The 7,366-nt window shown below is 42.2% G+C and overlaps 1 pseudogene; it reads right to left on the bottom strand.

Moving 5' to 3' along the window:
* Positions 1 to 539: 539 nt before the first annotated feature.
* On the bottom strand, positions 540 to 782 carry LOC114006830 (peptidyl-prolyl cis-trans isomerase NIMA-interacting 4 pseudogene; annotated as a pseudogene).
* Between the last annotated feature and the right edge of the window lie 6,584 nt (positions 783 to 7,366).

The raw sequence follows: 7,366 nt of genomic DNA, 5'->3' as shown, positions 1-7,366 counted from the left end.
GATTCGAACCAGGATCAGCCATGAGGGGATTCAGCTCTCTTTACCACTAGGCTACAGGATTAACTCCTCCTGACATTTTTTTTAATAGATGCTTTTTATTTTTAACACTCATTATGCCACGAATTCACAGGAAATGCCTCCCTTCCATTGGTTCTCACCAGTTGTGCTTCTCTGGGTGGAGCAGGCTGGCGCTTTAGTTGAATCCAGGTACCTTTCTCTTTGGCTTCCTTCTTTTTCTGGTCATTTTTTTTTTTTTTTAACATTTTAGGAAGCAATCTCTGCTCTTTGAATGTTTAATATGCTCAATACACACATTAATTCTTTTGGCAAACATCTTGCCCTTGTTTGTCTACAACAATGCCAACCGCTGCTGGTGAGCACTGCACACTCTTCCAGCTTGGCCATGGTAGCATCTGTGGGGCATTCCTTTCTGAACAGTACCCCTTCCATCATGTCTACAATATCATCTATTTTGTAGACTCGCATATATGTTGCCCAAGGAACCACTCCATGTTTTTTTCCCAGTCTTTCATACAATTTTATTTTCTCCCTTCAACTGTGATAATGTGATATCCACATTTTGTCTTAACTGGTGGGTCTGTAAACATAGGCTTATCCATCCCACTGACAGGCAAGACAAATCCTACTTCTTGAAATGGTCCCACCATGGACCCTCTGGTCATCCAACCCAGATCGCCCCCTTGCCTGGGTTTATCTTCACTCTAGTGTGTGGCCACTTCATTGAATCTCATTCCACACTTTAACTGTTCCATGGCTTCCATCATTTTGCTGTGTTTTTCACACTGTCGACCTTTAATGCACTGCAGCGCCTTTGGGACCCTGCGCCTTCTTGTCAGCACTATCACTCCCAGATGCTGCTCCCCCTTGACCCGCTTTTCCAGAGCCACTTTTTCCTTTGGGCAATAACTTCAAGACCAGTTGATGAACATTTCCCACTTGTTTTCTAAAAGGCCCAGAGAACGTAGATCATAGATCAGGTGACTATCTTGACCTTTTTCCCTTTGTCTTTGTCATTTTGGTGAATTATTGGAAGACGACAGTTCTGCTCCCCCCCACCAGCCCGGCAGTTTATTTCTTCTTGTCATGAGAGAGCAAGAAAAGAGAGACAGAAACCCCCAAAAGGGTCTTCTCACAGTGATCTTCCCCTGACTCCTCCACCTCTCACACTGCCCACCCTCCTTTCGCCCCCCACTCCCTCACACCCCAGTCATAGGAGTGTCCAGGAGACCCCTGTGTGCGAATGCAGGGCCTTTCTGTGTGGGTCCCAGCTGCATTACCACCTGAACCCTGCTGATGTCCATGCAATAGAGAAAACTGTCATTGCACAAAAAAACCAAAAAGAGAAAAGCTAGAGATGGTTGTCTCCATCAATAACTACCTGTATGGCTTGGCATTTCTTTTCCCTTGCTGGGTTTTAGTTTCCCTATCTGGAAAATGATGAGATCTAAGTGGATGCTCTCCCATTATCTTTGAACTCTCAAATCCTCTGGTAAAACAGGCTGTGTCCCTTTGACCACGGTGCTCTTATTTCCTGGCCAATATCTCCTGTTGCTTCATGTGTTGAAAACCAATTTCGGAATATCCAAAGAGCAGTATCAATATTTTCTGGTATAGAGAACTTTTATAATTGTGTTTGATTCATTTTGTTTTTCTTGCTCAGCATCTTTCTTTCCTTTTTTCTTTTTTTTTTTTCTTTTTTGGAGAGGTTTTTGCTACAGGGCACGTGTGCTTACCAGAAAGACAGAGAGGCAAAAAGTGAGAAATCACCCCCCAGAGGGGATGGCCACACCACAATCCCTTCTCTTCCTTTCTCCTCTCGGGATCTTGGGCATGCACGCACAGGCGCCCGGCATGAGTTTAAGCCACTGGGTCGAGGACTCGAACCGTAGTCGACTACATGGGAGTCTAGTGACATAGCCATTATGCTAACCGCTGGTCCCTCAGCATCTCTTTCTTCTGAGGACAGTCCATCAATTTCTTCTTGGGTATGACCCTCTTGCACATTTCAATGCATATGGCTTAAAAACTGTCTCCACATCCTATAATCCAAGCCTGGCTCATCAGAGCATCAGATTCTTCTAGCTATTGTGCTGAGTTCAAGGATGGGCTGGAGCCCAACTACAGCCATTCAGAGAAACACTGGAACCTTTGCCGAGGTGGTCACAGTGGAGGCACAGAGCTAACTCTGTACAAGTCTCATTTAAAAAAAAAAAAAAAAAAAAAAGCCTCATCCTCAAAACAGTGTACATTTCCTTCAGAAAATTGTTATGCTATTCTGATTTTGTATGAACAAGACATTGTGTGTGCTGTAACTAAAACACACGCCTTCCCTGGTGTACAGTGTAAATGTCAGTCACCCTTACACGCGATGCTCCGCAACTTGAGTACACACTGTGCGTGATCTTGTGTGATCCTGACCTCCGCTCCTTCCTGCCAATCTCGCTGCAATGAGGACAGAAACCCGTAGCTGTGCCAGGGGCTTTCATAGGAACAAAGAAATATTTGAATATCAAAGTAGGAGAGAGAGGAATACACAGATAATGATGGTGGTAGAGGGACACGGAGACAGGGCTATAAAGCAAGATCAAGACTTGATTAAAACAAGTGAGCTTCTGGATCCAGGCATGCATGAAGAATTTCTTTTGGACTTTTTCAGTTATGTAGTATTTTCTTCCTGTTTTTCGAAGTCGAGTGGACCTTCTTCTAATGCACCTGTTCTAACACACCATATCAAAAAGGATGAAATACGTAGATGGCTGATGAGTGGACCCCACATGGCTGACTGTGCAGTTAGGGTCTCAGACCAGATGGCTTGAGAGACACATCCGGTGTATGTCTATGTGTGCCCAGGATCCCTAGAGGTGAATACAGAAGGGATTGGGGCATGGCCATCCTCCTTGGGTGGTGATTTCTCTCTGTCTCTGTCTGTCTCTTTCTCTCTCCATCAAGCACACATGTCCTATAACAAAATTAATTAAAAGGGTGAAATAGCTGCAAGAGAGACCCCATTAAGGTAACACCCACTAATTTAGAAGGGAAAGACACAAGTACAGCCACAGAAAGGATACTTGGGAACACAACCGCTTTGCTCCTACTATTTAAGCATCAGTACTTCATGCTGTCTTTGACAAAAACCATATTCTTATTTAGTTTTTTAACTTCAGGTTATTTATTAGGAAGAGTGACAATATTTGGAGAGTTGGGTGGCAAGTAATGCGACTTCATTTTTCACCTGCACAAGTCTCGATCCATGCTCCACTCTTGCATCCCGTCTCAGAGTCAGGGATTGCACAGTACACAGTTCTTGGCTGACTGTCGTGTGCGGCCTCATTCTCTCTCTGCTCTGCTCATTCTCCTCGAACATCCGGCAACAATCATTATCTCCCTTCTCTTGCAATCATCTGTGGGCCTGTCTTACTTCCCTTGCCAAGTTGTAAGATCCTTGAGGGTAAGGGCTAGGTATTATTTATCTTTTGATACGGGACAGTGTTTCGAATGGTGTTTTGTGCCTAAGAAGCACTCATGTGTCAAATGCAGCAGGAAGGGCTTTGCCATCCTCCACCGCCTTTACTTGACAGTGACCAAAGCCCAAAGGGGGCAGAGCAGAAATGTTGGCCGATAAAACTGCTGTCCTGCTAGTCATGGGAAACCGTTGCCAGAACACAAAGGATAATTAATACATTCTGAAATAGGCTTGTTAAAAAATTCGTAAGACCAGGGTCAGCAGATGGCGTAGCAGTTATGTTGCTGGACTCCCACATGACTGACTATGGTTTGAGTCCCAGACCTGATGGCTTGAAATTCATGCCACGTGCATGTGTGCCCAGGAGGAGAATGGAGAAGAGATTGATGTGGCTATCTCCACTAGGGGGTGATTTCTCACTTTCCCTCTCACTGTCTCTGCCTCTTTCTCCCTAGGGAGTGCCCATGTTCTAAGAAAAAAACCTTTACAGAAAAAAAGAAAAATCATAAGATTGAAATATATTACTTGATTACCTCTCAAAGGAAGCTTTGATTGGTCTTTCCTGAGTCAAGTACTCACTCCTGTTACAATAACTGTGGCCACTGCTATAGGCTAGTCGGGGGACCTAAGAAACAGGCCTATTTATCTATGGAGGTGTCAGTACCCTCCAAACCACATGGAAAAATTCTGTTACTAGAGAAACCACAAAGTGATGTGAAGCTAGTGGAATCATTATTCATCCAGTACATATGGTACCTAACTGATCTTTATACCTTTCGCAACAGTACCTAGGATGGCATTTAACAGGAAATAGTCTTTTTTTTTTTTTCCAGATTATTTGAACTGGATATCTTTGTGCAATACTGGTTCACGTAAAAACTGGGCCAGTCATCTTTCTAGGGTCAGACTGAATAGGAGGAGAATCTAGTTTTAGGCACAGAGACTATACATGATACAATGTGTTCACATGGTTAGTGCCAGTTAGTCATCAATCTGTCCACACTCAGGGATTAATAAAAATATCTAACTAAAGTAAACGTCTCAGTCTTCATCCATATTCTTAACATGTTAATTTCTTAGTTTTATTTATTTCCTCTGCTGTTCCAGAGATCATCATCTCCTGCAGGAAATAATGTTTCTACCTCCAGTTGCCTCTGTGTTTGTTTAAGTCCAATTCTGTTAGTATGAGGCTATCCTCCTTAATTGCTGCTGCTGCTAATGCACTTTGGCTGTTCGTCATCCTTCATGTAAGTCTTCATCCCTAACATTTTAAAACACTTTGGCATTTGCACATTTGCACTGCACTATTGGACGGATGGGGTCACTTCTCCCTGGAGAATGGAAGAATATTCCAATTTGTCTGTTATACTTTTCTGTTACATTTATTTGTCAGTAGATATCTTCTGTCACTTAACTAGCATCCATATGTCAATTCCCTCATCCCATTTTGTTAAGAAACTCTGATCCTGAACAGATACACTCAGCCCATAGAGTCTGTGAAGGATAGGTTGGAACTGATTCCTCTGGGTAATCCAATCCTCCTTTCTAATGACACACAGGAAAAAGTTGGACGGGGATTTTTGTAAGCATTTCTTAGACCTCTGCTCCCTGGCATGAGTATGTGTGGACATGAGACCTAAGATTATTATTATAGCCCTTTTACCAGCTGCCTGAAGACGAAGCGAACATACAGAAGTCCCTGTATCACTGGATCAAACCAACCTCAATGCTCCAATTGATCTCCAATTTCATAAGCTAAGAAATCTGCTCATGCTTAGGATAGTTTTATTTAAGTTTTCTGTTATCTGTAGATAAATGCATGCTAATTGTTAGCAAAAATATTTATGCCATTATCAAATATTACTTAAATACATTTATATTAATGTTGAATATTTTATACAAATAATGAGTATGACCAATGACCAAGAGCTCACATTTTGCACATGCTTACCAGGTCCCAAGCTTGGTATATATTGACTTTTTTTTTTTTTTTTTTTGAGAGATTTTTGTTATAGGGCAGATGTGCTCTCCAGAGACAGAGGGACAGAAAATGAGAAATAGCACCCCAAAGGGGGATGGCCATGCCACAATCCCTTCTCTTCTTCTCTCCTCTCATGATTTTGGGCATGCATGCACACATGTCTGGCTTGAGTTTCAAGCTGCGGGTCCAGGATTTGAACCATGGTCGACTATGTGGGAGTCCAGCGATATAACAACTATGCCATCTGCTGGTCCCTGAATTTACTTCTCAAGCTGATCATATTCAGTATATGTCATTGCTATTATTATCATTATTTTATATATCAGGAAGTGGGGGCCTAGAAAGGTCCAAGGTATTGTTTAATAGATATACTGCCATTTGTTCCTGCTTCCTTAGATTGTCTCATTATCTTCTTTTCTATAGCTTCCCTTGAAGGCCTTGAGGTACTCTGAGAGCTCCCTCTCATTATCTCAGTTCACAGAGACCTCAGTGTGCTCCATCTCTGACATCTTGTGGACCACTTTGGATACAGTGATGGGGAAGCCACAGGAGAGTCTGATCTCAGGACCAAAAGAGTCTTCACACCCCAGTTTTCTTTCTTCCCAGATCTCAATGATTCTACTCATTTATCCTCTTAGTACATAGAAAAGACCTCTTTAACTTGCCCTTTGGGTAAGAACAGAAAACAACAGCTTTGAAGCAAATCACTTTTTATAAAAAGTATTTCTCTGGGTACAACAAATCTCCTTTCTCCATCATATTTACATGGCTACTTAAAAACAAACAAAACAGAAAAGAAATCAAACAAATAAAAAATAACGATTATTCATTCCAGAACTGTGAATCAGAAAACAAATGGCTTTGACTTGCTTCATAGTCAAAAAACTATTTCTAGGTAATAACATCTAGAAGTCTTGTACCCACCCTACCTCTTCAATCCTGCCAATGTCCCTACAGTGCCCCTAAGTTGGAGGAGGATGGAATGTCCCTTCTATTCCTTTGTAACATCCTCCATTCCTTTGGGAAAGAAGCTCTCTCAGTCTCCATGAGCTGAGCTGGAATCCTAAAGTTCCTCCTACCCAAACTCAAATGTGGATATACAATGTTAGCTGTGGATTTGAGCTTCCTTCCCCTCATGAGCATGGTGAGCTCAAAGATAGGTAAAGGGGGCCAGCAGGTGGTGTAGCGGTTAAGGTGCTGGAGTCCCACGTGGTCAACTGTTGTTCTAGTCCTGGACCTTGTGTCTTGGCATGTGTGCGTGCATGCCCAAACTCCTGAAAGAACAGAGAAGGACTAGGACAGTGCTATGGCCACCTGCCTTGTGGGGTGATGTGGTGGTGCTTCTGTCTCTGTCTCTCTGGCGAGTGTATGTACCCAATATTAAAAAAAAAAAAAAAAAAAAAAAAAAAAAAAAAAAAAAGACAAGAAAAGGACCTAAAATTTAATGTACTACTACTCAGAGAGGGCAGATCTACTTGTTACCTACTTACATATGAAGATGGAGATCTGGAGCTTCTAACAGCTGTCATTTCCACAGCTTGCAGGAAGCCTATCTAAGAATAAAATTAGCCCACATGGAAAGCAGATCCAAGATAAGGAGAGTAAAGTGGAGCGGTGACAGAGTCATGTGTAACCCTGATTTCGGCAACACCTGAAGCTGCATGCCTTTGCGTATTTCATCTTGTCACTCCAAATAGTCTATCCTTTATTTAAGCTAACTTGAGTTGGGTCTCTTGAAATAGAGAGTGCTAATTTAGATGGCCATTGCTTAAAGATAAGCAGGTAAATAAGTGAAAAATGGCTACAGATTCTTAGATCCTGTGAGAATGAACTGTAGAAAGTTTAGAATTCTTTTCTTTCCTTTTTTTTTTTGGAGAGGTTTTTTCTATAGGGCACGTGTG

Source organism: Tupaia chinensis, unplaced genomic scaffold (genome assembly GCF_000334495.1).
Source record: "Tupaia chinensis unplaced genomic scaffold, TupChi_1.0 Scaffold000089_1, whole genome shotgun sequence".
Classification (NCBI taxonomy): domain Eukaryota; kingdom Metazoa; phylum Chordata; class Mammalia; order Scandentia; family Tupaiidae; genus Tupaia; species Tupaia belangeri.
The sequence above is the reverse complement of the archived record's forward strand: the minus strand, read 5'-3'. Positions and strand labels throughout refer to the sequence as shown.